Source organism: Lucilia sericata, unplaced genomic scaffold, assembly GCF_015586225.1.
Source record: "Lucilia sericata isolate MDLA Ls3-8-SP2 unplaced genomic scaffold, ASM1558622v1 Contig000367F_arrow, whole genome shotgun sequence".
Taxonomy (NCBI): Eukaryota; Metazoa; Arthropoda; class Insecta; order Diptera; family Calliphoridae; genus Lucilia; species Lucilia sericata.
Genome location: NW_023994386.1, coordinates 127,501 through 141,674, shown reverse-complemented (window position 1 = coordinate 141,674; position 14,174 = coordinate 127,501).

Below are 14,174 nucleotides of genomic sequence, written 5' to 3'. Positions count from 1 at the left end.
AAATTAAAACTTTAAACAAAAAATTCAAAATGTTCAACTAAACAACAGCAGCATTAACAATAACAACAACAAAAACAGCATGTATTAAAGCTTTTAACAACAAAAACAACACAAAAGTGGCAACAGTCAAGCTTTGTACGAATACCGACTAGAAAAACCCACCGCTTCGCAATGGATTGAATGAACAACAAACACACTTCAAAAATCGTATTCGTCAGAAAAGTGTGCAAAACTCGCATAAAAATTTCGTACGAATCTCAAACAACAACTTGGTCTAAAATTTTTTTTTATAGCCAGAATGTTTTTTTAATTGTTTTGTTTTTTGTTTTTCTTTGAGGTGATGATGGTGAGTTTTACCTGTTAACGTAATGTTTTTATTGGTAAATTTCCATACGAATATTTTGAAAATGTTTTACTGACAAATAATAATTAACAATTGTAATGACTTTCACTGCTCGCGAACAGTCAAGTTGAGTTAAAAGGACTCTCTCAGTAAATAAATTCAGCCAGTAGCAGAAATCTCAGGAGGTCATTTAATTTAGACCAAGATATCTTAACAAGCTTAGTTATGAAGTAATTGTGAAGGAAACCGTTTCTCTTTGTAGCTAGAGTAGGGCATTCGCTGAGAAGATGGAAGACCGTCTCTTCATTTTCCTTGTATTTGCAGCAGCGACATTATTTATTGATGTGTGGCCAAAGCAGACTAGCATGTCTGCTATAAATCTCGATATATCCCACGTATTTCGGGTTATAAGGTGTCTTGTACGTTTCTCATTGAAAGAATATACACAATAACTTGGCCCCTCTATATATGACTATATTATTCCATCTATTTGTAGCCTTTTGAACAAAAAATCTGAGAATACTTCACTTGATAAAATTTAAGGGAGTTTTATCTTAAACGGCGTTAGTGAAATCAAGACCAGATCCCGTCCTGGCGAGCGCATTTGTCTGTTTATAGTTATAATAGTTCATATCTGCCGGGTGCCAAATAAGGGTAATATCAGGTAGGCGATCCAGCCTTAACATACCTTTTTTGTTCGGTAAGTTAACATTAATTTAAATATATAGGGATTAATTCCCAATTTTATCCCAAATCCCTGTGTTTAATGTTAAAATTCCATGATAATTTGTATTCTACGATGATTCCTATATATACAGCATTGTTTGATAAGGGAATTTCGCATTTTGGTCTTTGTTGTGTATAGTACCAATTATGTCTTGATTGGATTTACTCCTAGACCACTGCACGTAGCCCAGTTATTGAGTAGCACCAGAGCGTTGGACATAATATATGTAACTATTCTCGTCTGAAAATATTTTTGGTACCAGTATTTGAACCATATATGTATATGGATTCCTGACTGTAGTTCAGCAGTACTGACACTACACAGAGCCTTTGAGGTTCCTTTACCGCAAAGGGACCAATGGACAAACATAACTTGGTGCCAGAAACATGCTGACCAAGTATGGTTTACAGATGATTCCAAACAGATTAATGGCAATACTGGAGCGGGTGTCGTACTTGACTGTTTGACATCTCTAATTGAACTGGGTAAACATAATAAACTCACATTATGTTGGGTACCTGGTCATGAAGGACATTCTGGCAATGAAAGAGCAGACTGTCTGGCAAACAGGGGCGCACGGCTACCATTTATTGGACCAGAACCATTCTTTGGTATCCCCAAAGAATACACTAGGGAAAAATGCGATTCGTATGTTGAATTTGAATTTCTCCGCCACTGGGAGTCAATATCAGGACTCAGGCAGGCAAAAAGCTTTACTATCACTCAATAAGAGTGACCTAAGATTACTAACGGGACTTTATACCGAACATGTACTTTGGGACTATCAGCCATTATTGCCTCTCAGAGTGAGTATTCTAGGAGACGCTTTTCTTTCGCCTAATGAAATATTCAATCTCTCACCGTCAAGAACATTAAGATTCATACCAAAAGGGCTGCACAAAAGATCTTAACTTAGGTCGTAGTGCTTGGTGCCCCTTAATTAATCAATCAATCAGAACATAGTCCGCGTCAGCAACAACTTTTATCCCAGTGCGCGAATATTCTATTGAACTCTATAGGGCTTTCAACAGACTGACAGAAAGATAAACCAAAGGACGGACATATGTGGGTAGTGGGGTTCTTAGTCGAATATTTCGATGTGTTACAAACGGAATGATAATAATTTTACAGCATCTTTTTTATGGTGGGTATAAAAATTTACGCAAACTACAATGTAAACTACCTCTATATTAATTAGTCGCATTACCGAGAGTGCTCTGTATTTTCAAACTTAGAAGTCAATATCGCAACGAATAACAATATCTGTTAGCACTAAGAGGGGATTTTTCATCACACAGAAACGGGGATTTTTTTATAATGAGCGACCCAGTTATTTTTTATCTATATAAAAAATAGAAATAACTAAAATCGATAAGTTTTTTGTAAGATTTGAAAAAACACGTTTCGGTTAACGATATACAGAAACGAATTATTTTACTACAAGACTGACATAACACAAAATTTGGGTTGTTGGAACTGAGAACTCAAAATATGAGGCGTCCTAAAGTTTATTTAGATGAAAATTTTTAGAAAATTTTAAATTTTCCAAAATAAGTCTTGCCTTCACTTTTATAAGTCACCTGGACCACATGACAATCGGGGAAAATTAAAAAAAACTAATTTTACAAATAATGTATGGGAGTTAAATGTCACAAATTGTCCCAAACTCTATTAAGACAACACTAAAGCACTGCAACCAACACCTGATCTCTTAACTCGTAAATGTAAGATTTCCAGAAAGTTTGCGACCAATAATTCAAGGTCGAAATTCCGATTTAACCACACTACGTATTTCGCACATTATAACTTAACAAAACCCAACGATGTTTACATTTTGTCTGAAAATCCAACTACGAAACAATTAATGAAATCTGTCATCAATTACATGATTAGATTGACAGAGTGACTTTAGTGACTACCGCCCCACTAAACAATGACCAATTGTTTATATTGTTGGTTAGTTATTTTTTATAATTTTTGTTAGACAAATATTGACTGTTTTCAAGAATACAATTAAATTGCAATACATAGTCATAAGAGCATTTATATTTTACATTGTTTAATAAATGTTTATATTATGTATTGTAAATTTTGTAAACAATATTTCCGCCCCTAAACAATTAAATCTATTGTGTTCACCTTGTTGTGCGCATCAGTACAGATTGATGACGATGACAAAGCGAATAGATTAAAATGATTTCAGTGAAACAAAGTCCATACGTATGCCCTATAGAAATGAACTAAATGGCAAAAACTACAATTACAAATTGTTAAAATTTGTTAAAGAAGTTAAACAATAAACAACTTCTAATTGTAATTAGATGTGCAGAGTTCAAATATTAAATAATTGCTTAAAAATAATAAAGAATAATTAAATGTTAAAAATTAATAAAACTGTCTGGAGATTTAATTTTGATAATGTAATAAATTTTGTTATTTAAAATAAAATTTATATTGCCGTACGAATTTTTATAATTAAATATGTTTATTTTTAGAATTTAAAGATCTTGTTTTTGGTTTTAATAAAAATATATTTTATTACATAATATGACAATTAATTAAATAAAAAATTACAAAAACCCCCTTTAATTAATGCAAATTTTGATATTGTCGACATCTGACCAATTGGTAGATAAAAATAAGTATTTTCGTGACGTCGGCAAGAGCATGGCTCATGTATCATTTGAGTTATTTTTTGACTTTGCAAGAGTTTTAACGATTTTCAATAGGCTTTGGTCCGAAAAAGCGTATGTTCCAATTTATACCAAATAGCGGCCTGTACCGTGCACACAAGTCAACCATCTGAACAAGGCTTAATCCAACCATCTGGACAAGACTTAATTGACTCTGAAAATAATTCTAAGCCAATTGGTATAATTTTTTATACCCTCCACCAGCATCACTGATGATAGGGATTATATGAATATATGTTTGTCATTGTGTTACATGAACAAATATTCGTTTGAGACAGAGCGAGTGTATACATATTGTGGGTCCTAACGAAATTCTGAGTCGATTTAGATGAGTGCGTCTGTGGGTCTAAGCAATATAAATTAACCAAATTTACCGAAAATAGTCGTATTATCCAAAGTAGTTTGGTATTAAAAATAAGCAAAATCGGCTCACAACATAAAAAGTGATGAGTAAAAATTTCAGACATCTTCGGATAAATAACGCTTTTTGATAATTCTGCAGTAAATTTCTTCAAAACTATCAAAGATTCTTCGATGAATATTGCCACACGTTATTTTTTTCCTCCAGAGATTAATTATGATCATAATTGATCCAAAATTCCCGTAGCCTCCACACAAAGGTACATATTCTCTGAAATACATTTATCGATATTAACTGCCCACAGTGGGGCAGAATGGAAATTTTTTGGAAATAAATCTGGCATTTCTAAACGGCTGATCCGATCGGGATAAAATTTGGCGAGAGCGTAGCCAAGGAGTATTCGAGTTTAAGTTTTGAAAATGAACCCTGCAGATGCCCCAGGGACGGCGCTGTGGCGGCTCAAAGTAGGGTACCTACGACATGTAAAATTTTTAAACTCGTGCCATTTTTTTGTTTTTCACCCAAATACAAAGATTTTTTATATTTTGTGAAAGCGCTCGACGAGATCTTGAAAAAACATGCTTGGACATACTACTTATCTCTTATAATATCCGAGTTATAGGCATTTAAAAATTTAGTGATACAAAATTTACCATACCTTGGTCCGCCTTTTTTTGAATACCGGGCGTAATTTTGGACCAAATGGACTCAATTTTTTCTTGTTAGTTAGACAACAAAATTTCCAATAATATACAAAAAATTTCAGATCAATATCATTTACAGATCCAAAAATATACGTTTTTTAATTTAAAAATTCAAAAAATTTTAGATTTTTGGCGTTTTTTTGCCAAAAATGTGTCTTAACTCTTTTATTAATAAAATAAAATTTTTATTAAGAACATATAACAATTTATAGTTTTCTAAAAGGTATCTTTACGCAGAACGCTTTGGCGTAAAAAACTTGTCCTATTTTTTGAAAATGTTGCCACTGCGTCCTTCCGAATATGACCTATTTTTTATCAAAACTTCAACTTTGGGCGACATGTTCTAAAATCCCAAAGCTGGGATCAGAAAACTGAAAGCAGTTTTGGAAACCTCAATATGTTTTCTATTTACTCCAAAAGTATTTTCCCAGCCCTGAAAGAAATGTGGACCCTATGGGCAAAAAAGTAAAAAATCCCATTTTTGGGATTTTCATTCCTATTTTTGGGAATTGCGGGATGCCCTTTGACCTTTTCAATTTTTTTTTTGCATTTTCTTATTTGAAATGACAAGTTTAACAAGCGTTGAAAATTTCATTGAGTTTTGTTCATAAATAAAGATTTTGTCATATATTACATATTTGTTTAATTTCTAAAACTATGATTTATATCAAAATTTTAATAGGATCGCAGATAGCTACAACAATTTAGTCCATATTTATCCCTTAATATCATTTTTTAGTTAGATATGGAAATTCTCGACACTTTACAAGAAATTTCAAGCCAATATCTCAATTACATTCAAAAATATATTCATTTAAACCTGTGTCCTTTAATTTCATCTTTTTCATATTTTAGTATTAAGTATGACAGAACATACATTTGGTGTTGAATAAAATATTTGGACAATTTTTAAAAATTATTTAGTTAATTATTTTATTATAATATTGTATATAAAATAAAAAAATTATAATTTTATTATGAGCCACGCACAACAACACCTAAATCACCCCACACAAATTACCTTTCCCGCCCACCGAAATATAAAACACAATTTAATACAATATCATCAGTTAGTATAATAGCTTTTTTTATTTGAACTGTTTATCTTAAACATAATACAATTAATTCTTACAACCTACTTATATAGTTAATTCCTAACACTACTTATTTTCTATAAAATAATCTGTCATATCGGTATACATATCCAGAAGGTAATATAAGTCCTTTAAATCTTCCTTGTTTTGAGATGATAGAGTTTCATAACAAATCCATCTTTTTCGAATAGTTGAAAGAACAGGATCAGAAGATAGAAGTAAACTATTAAAATATCTTCATTCTGGAGCATTTTCTTGAGCTGAATAGTTGAACATGCTTAAAATCTCGATTCCTCCTCGCTTTCTGGGCTTCTTCTGTTAACTCTCCAAGTGGAAGAATATTCGATTCAATTATTATTTGACCATGACACAATACTTTGTGTACTGTTGGTGTTAGTTCCCTCCATGGATACAGAGATACAAGTAATTTAGAAATTTCAGATGTGTATTCCCCAAATCGATTTTCATTAATTTTATGTTTACTATTCAGTGCCACTAAAATAGTTTTAACTCTTCGAAGCAACTCCTTGTCGATTCCAGTTATTTTTGAAGTAATTTCAAAATCACGAAAAAACCTTCTCGACGTATTACCGTCATTTGTACTACCGCAACTTGAAAGTGGTTTGTCGATGTTTAATCCCATCTGAACTTTAAATTCTTCTTGGATTCTGCTTTTTTCCGCAGCTCTCAGTTCTTTCAATTCTTCATTATTTTTTGTTGATTTAGTAGGATAGTTTGTTTTTTTTTTCCTGGATCGCCTTGTATGATGGTAATATATTGTGTCCTTTTTCATGCAGAGCTTTCCTTAATATTTGGTACTTATTTCGACTGAGACCCAGTTCCAACATAAGCGCTATTGCTTCCTCTTCAGTAAAATTTGATTATGATGTTGGAGTTGGTATACTTTCCACAATTCGCTTAAGTCGTTTTGGTGATGCATTAGGAAGAATAGTTGCAATATGTACGACATCCATATGTTGGTTTTCCTTTTTCAGCATTTCGTTAAATGTATCAGCAATTTCCTCATTTGAGATTGAAAAAAGTTTTTGTGTGACCCTCTTTTTTTTACCTTGAACATAAGTCTTCGTATGACTTGCAAGGCGCTCCTGTTGATGTGTTGTAAGTTGAGATTTCCGTAGTAGTTTCCATCCAACTACAAAATTTTAATCGAAATTTCTTTTGATTTCCATCCACAGACTTACTTTTTACATCAAAAAGTTTTCAATTTTGATATGCCTGTTTTGTCTACTTTTCTACTATATGTAGTTTTTATATAATTTGAAATGTCTTCAATTCTTTCTGGCCCTTTTGAAGACACACTCCATAAAACGGAACACAACTCTTCGTACTTTAATGTAATCTCATTGTAGATTTATTAAATATGGTACTTAAAATCTGAGAAGTTTACTTATATACCAATTCTTGTCATTTCCGATACAGGTATTCCAAAGTAAAAAATTACGAATTGTCTACCTATTAACATTTAGGACTATATTACTATAACCTGTAATTCAGTCATTGATATTTCTTATTAGTGAATGAATCGAAATTATCATTACCTGTATATTTTTACCTACATGATCATAAACGAAACAGAACGAAATGATCGTCGAAAAAATTTAGGTAAAAAATAGTTATACATTTTTGAAAATTTAAGCATAATAGGACCTTTCAATTATAAGGATAAGCAAACAAATAGAAAATAGGTAAATTAAGATTTAAATATGTGCTTTCATACTTAATACTAAAATATGAAAAAGATGAAATTAAAGGACACAGATTAAATGAATATATTTTTGAATGTAATTGAGAAATTGGCTTGAAATTTTTTGTAAAGTGTCGAGAATTCCATATCTAACTAAAAAATGATATTAAGGGATAAATATGGACTAAATTGTTGTAGCTATCTGCGATCCTATTAAAATTTTGATATAAATCATAGTTTTAGAAATTAAACAAATATGTAATATATGACAAAATATTTATTTATGAACAAAACTCAATGAAATTTTCAACGCTTGTTAAATTTGTCATTTCAAATAAGAATATGCAAAAAAAAAAATTGAAAAGGTCAAAGGGCATCCCGCAATTCCCAAAAATAGGAATGAAAATCCCAAAAATGGGATTTTTTACTTTTTTGCCCATAGGGTCCACATTTCTTTCAGGGCTGGGAAAATACTTTTGGAGTAGTAAATAGAAAACATATTGAGGTTTCCAAAACTGCTTTCAGTTTTCTGATCCCAGCTTTGGGATTTTAGAACATGTCGCCCAAAGTTGAAGTTTTGATAAAAAATAGGTCATATCGGAAGGACGCAGTGGCAACATTTTCAAAAAATAGGACAAGTTTTTTACGCCAAAGCGTTCTGCGTAAAGATACCTTTTAGAAAACTATAAAATTGTTATATGTTCTTAATAAAATTTTATTTTATTAATAAAAGAGTTATAAGACACATTTTTGGCAAAAAAACGCCAAAAATCTAAAATTTTTTTAATTTTTAAATTAATCTGTAAATGATATTGATCTGAAATTTTTTGTATATTATTGGAAATTTTGTTGTCTAACTAACAAGAAAAAATTGAGTCCATTTGGTCCAAAATTACGCCCGGTATTCAAAAAAAGGCGGACCAAGGTATGGTAAATTTTGTATCACTAAATTTTTAAATGCCTATAACTCGGATATTATAAGAGATAAGTAGTATGTCCAAGCATGTTTTTTCAAGATCTCGTCGAGCGCTTTCACAAAATATAAAAATCTTTGTATTTGGGTGAAAAAACAAAAAAATGGCACGAGTTTAAAACTTTTACATGTCGTAGGTACCCTACTTTGAGCCGCCACAGCGCCGTCCCTGGGGCATCTGCAGGGTTCATCTTCAAAACTTAAACTCGAATACTCCTTGGCTACGCTCACGCTACGCTCTAAACGGCTGATCGGATCAGCCGTTTGAGCTAATTTTTATAAAATTTTAAAAAGTAGTTTATTTACTCACATAAAATAAGCTATTGGTATATTTTTTTTGGATTCGAGTAATAAGGCCTATATAGGACCAAATTCGAGTAAATTGTTTGGTACTTTTTGAAAGCACAATTTTTAAACTTAAACTTAATTCTCGAAAAGGGGAAACATTGTACAATTTGTATTAATTTTATTTTACTTTTGGTACTTTTTCTTTCTTTAAATGATATTCTTTGTATGTTCTTTAATATGAATTCAAAACTCATGATTATTAAACATACACGGTCCTCATTGAATAAGATTCTTTAGGAGAGAACTTTTTAGTACTTTTATCTCATAAATGGTACTTTTTGAATTTTCTAAAATATTCAATATAGGAACATAAATTTTAACATACATGGTCTTGACTGAATAATATTCTGTAAGTGAGAAATCTTTGGTATTTTTCCATTCTTTAAATGGTACCTTTTGGATTCTCTATAATGCCGGAACACATGATACACGGTCCTTATTAAATGAGGATTTATTGAGAGAGATTTTTGTACTTTTTAGTTTTCCCGATGGTACTTTTTGATATTTTTACGATATTGAACATAGAAATATAAAATTTAAAATGTAGGGACCTTAGTGAATGAGAGTCTACTGAGAGGGACTTTTATTGAATTAAACACAGAAACATAAAATTTTTTATTAAATGAAAATCTATAAGAGGTATTTGATAGTACTTTTTTTTCAAATAGTACTTTCGAAATTTTCTATAATGTGGAAGATAAACGAATGAAATTAAAAATACAAGCTCCTTCCTGAATGCGAATTTCTTCACGTGATATTGAACGTAAAAATCTTAAACATTAAACAAATTTTTAATCAATTTTTATTTTCTACAAAAGTAAACAAAATTTTGCATTTATTTATTGTTAGGGTAGCGAAGCTCCCATGGTAAGCTAGTTGAATTATAAAATAATGATATGGAAATTAAATTTGACTGAAATATGTATGTTCTATGTATAGACAAATTAAATTTTTTCCCGATCGGTCCTAAATTGATCATAACTGCCATAAAGGATCGACTTTCGAAAATCCCCAAAACCCCATATTTTTGACCATATTTTCAGATATGTATATTACGAACATTTATATAGTTCTTTTAAAATAAAACATATCAAAGAAAGGTCTTTCGAATAGCTTTCTTTTGATATATACCACTACATATCAAAAATTTGTTTCATATTGACGAAATTTTTATACCCACCAGCAAAAAAGATGGGGGGTATATTCATTTTGTCATTCCGTTTGTAAAACATCGAAATGTTGATCATAGACCCTCAAAAGTATATATATTCTGGGTCCTTAATAAATTCTAAGACAATCTAGCCATGTCTGTCCGCCCGTCCGTCTGTCTGTTGAAAGCACGATAGACTCCGAACGGAAAGAGCTAGAGAGTTGAAATTTTCAACAAATGTTTCTTATAGGTAAGGTTTATTTGGTATTGAAAATGGGCAATATCGATCCACGTTTTCGTATAGCACCCATACAAGTAGCACCCGAAAATTTCTTTAACAGTCATAACTGTTTTAAAAATGCGAGTATAGTGATGAAATTCGACATAAATAAGTTTCATATAAGCCAAATTCTCTTCACAAAATTTTATGAGGATCGGTCCATAACTGACCCTACCCCTCATATATGGTCCATTGCAAAAATTGACTTTAACGACCATTACTGGCTTAAAAATATGAGTCTAGCGCTGAAATTCGGTATAAGTAAGTACTGTCAAAAATCTATCTACCGAATTTTATGAGAAAATTGCTTTAACGCTCACTACTGCTTTAAAAATACGAGTATAGCGCTGAAATTAGACATAAGTCAGTTTCTTATGAGCCCAAACCTCTCTACTGAAATTTATGAGAATCGGTCCATAATCGACCCTACCCCCTTCGGAAAATGATTTTAACGCATATTACTGGCTTAAAAATGCGAGTATACTTTTGAAATTCGATTTACAGTAGGAAGTTTCTTACAAACCAAAATCTCTCTAACGAATTCTAAAATTGACCCCGATATTTTTGTCCAACTTTTAAACCATGAACATGGGCGGTCTATATATGTTCATGGTTTAAAAGTTGGACAAAAATATTTTGTTTTTAGTGAATATTTCGTTAACCCGAAAGGGACGTGTCCATAATTGACTTAAGACATCCCAGCAATAATAAAACGAAGTACTTTCAAAAGAAAACATTTATCACCACTTCAGAAGTAGCACTAAGTGATTTTTTTTTTACCTTCTGAGGATGTGATGTTTAAAGAGTTTCCGAAGAAGCCAAAATAATTATATTTTTTCAATGTTGAAGATATATTTTTTTTGTTCTTACATTTTTATCTAATTAGTGTTAATATTATCTAATTAATGTTATTATTATTTAAGTCAAATTAGTTGTATTCTATAATATGTACTAAAATTTCACCGAACAACTTCCAAAAAAAGAGCATTAAAATTACTTCATGGGAATGACTTCAGAAGTAGTGAATTTGGAACCAAATAAAAAGGACATTCCACCTATGACAAACCTGTGTTAAAATCATTACTTCTTTAGGTCTTTTTCAGTACTTCCATGGAGTGAATTTCACTTCTTTTTCGCTTCTTTGGAAGTTCTTTTTTTTATTGGGATATGTCATATATCAACCTAATGTTTATAGGGGAGCATTTCATTTACGGCATACCATTTGATGGTGGGTATTAAAGATTCGGCATAGTCGAATATAACACTCTTACATGTTAAATATTGAATAGGAATCCGAAACAGAGTGTCCTATTATGACTATTCGTTTTCTCTTGCTTTACTATGGTCTCTAAGGTCGGTCTGAAAAGAAAAAAGTACGATAGTTATAATTTTTTTTTTTTGTTTAAACAATTGTATTCTCGACTATATTGTGGTATTTCCTTGAATTCATTACACTGTCTCATATACTTTTTAATTGACGTAATATAATCTAAACACTTAGATGAATTATTTACTTAAGGGTTAAAACCTTTTGAAATATAAAAGTCATGTTATTTGCCAATTATCAATGTTATATCATTTTATAAAGTTTTTCAATTTAGCCATTTATCTTTCTTCGGAATATAAACAAATTTGTAAAATGACTAAAATGTTTTAAGATTTAAATAAAAATTTTGTCGCAAAATTCAACAGCAAAGTGTGTACAGATTTCCAATTATTATAATTTATTTATAATATTTAAATTTGTTGCTATATTTTTGAAAACAAACTAGTTTTTGAAAAAAAATCTGACATCGCAAGCAAAAATTCAAACAAGGAAATATGCAAAAAAAAGTCGAAACTAAAATATAGTTCTTAATCCAAAAAAAAAAACTAGATTTTAATGCATTTTACACGTTTTTAGTATAAATTAAAATAATTTTTTAGCATGTATTTCATTTTTTTTTATAATAAAATCGGGCTGTCAGTTAATGAAAAATAAAGAAGCGTTAAATAAATTAATGAAACAGGAATATTTCAAAATTAAACTTAAAGATAAACAAAAAACTTTAGACTTGCGAACGAAATGCTTTATCAACCGGTATAATTAAGTACTAGCAATGAAATTTATATAGTTTTTGTCTTTAGCACAATACTTTAATACTTTAATACATTTATTTTATTAAATTTTTTGTTTGTAATTTTTTTTATTGTTTACATTTAATTACAACACTAAGAACGAAATGATTGTGATTTTGTTAATGAATTTACATTTGCTTCTGCGAATTCTTAAAAGAAGTATTTAAACAATAAAACCACTGGATACAAGAAAATAACAATGTAATATAAATACTACAACTATCAAAACAACAATGAAAAGAACATAGAGGTCATTAAAGCATGACCACAAATTGGTACCCTACGGTAGGGTCAATATCTGAAGAGAAAGTTAAATTGAGCCGACATTTTAGCCGCCGCCGATATTTTCTATAATAAGCCGCCGCCGCCGATCATTTTGCATCGGCTTGTACCTCTGAGCCTACCTTCAGAATCAAATCTACTAATGTATAAACTGTAGGAAATAAGGAAAGTATTGTTAGACAGTTATAATAGTCGATTTTCGTGTAAAGCTTTAAATTGGTTGTAAATGCTAAGATCAATTCCCTTCCGTTATAACCCTATGTATCTTACAAATAAAGCACTTTAGGTGCCAAGAAAGAGTATTAACTGTTCGACTTTAGCCATGAAAATTAAACACAACTTATTACTTGTTTTCCATCATATCAATTGCACCAAACGAAATTTTATATTAAATTTAGAATTATACACTTTTTTAAACGTCCTAGAAAAGTTTATTGACTTATTGAACTCTTTGATTTTGCATTAAATTAAAATGTACCGGTTATTGTTTAGTTCACAAAATATAAGCAACCTTCAAAAATAACGTAAAATTGCAATGAATACTTTAATAAGAAATGCTAAGAATTACAGAGTCCAATACTATGTGAACGAAAAAAATATATTTAGGAACCATTCACTTGATCTAAACAATTGAAACATTGACCATGAACGGTATGATATTTTTTCAGCTAAAGGAAACAATAACAGCAGTAAAATATAAAAAACAACAACTATACAGTTCCTTTTTTAAATCGCCATAACTGTAAATTAATTTAAACTATAAGCCCTAAAGTAGGCTACACATTTAAAAACTGTCGCATAAACAAACAAAAGACTCTAGGAAATATTAAGTTTTATTAATTGAGCTTTGTGTTAGCAGTTCAAAGAAATAATTTTAATATTCACAACACAACTTTTTACAATCCATTTCAAATAACTTTTTTTCGGCATTTTCGCACATTTAAAGATTAATGACTTCTTAACATGTTTCAATCATAACAACTGACGATCAGTTTGTCTGTCAATATTGTTTCTTTAGCTTTTTTGTTTTTCAACTTTGTTTTGTTTTCTAAAATGAGGTTCTATAAGTGACAAAGGATTATTTTCTTTAGAATTTGACTAAAATCTTTTCACAAATTAATATTCATGGAATGTTTTCACAAATAATTCACAAATAAACACAATGAAACCGTATTGATGTATAAAAATCGTATCACAAGTATTTTACACAAAAACAAGATAATTAAACGTACATCTTAAAATTATTTCTTAGAGAAGTCAGGTATTTGAAAATATTAAATTATTCTCATTAAAACAAACCACTTAAGCTACTTAAGGGCCCTTCAGACGATTACACTTTACGTACGACAAGTCTAATGAAAAAGGTAAAATGAAATTCCATCCGTATGACAAAAAA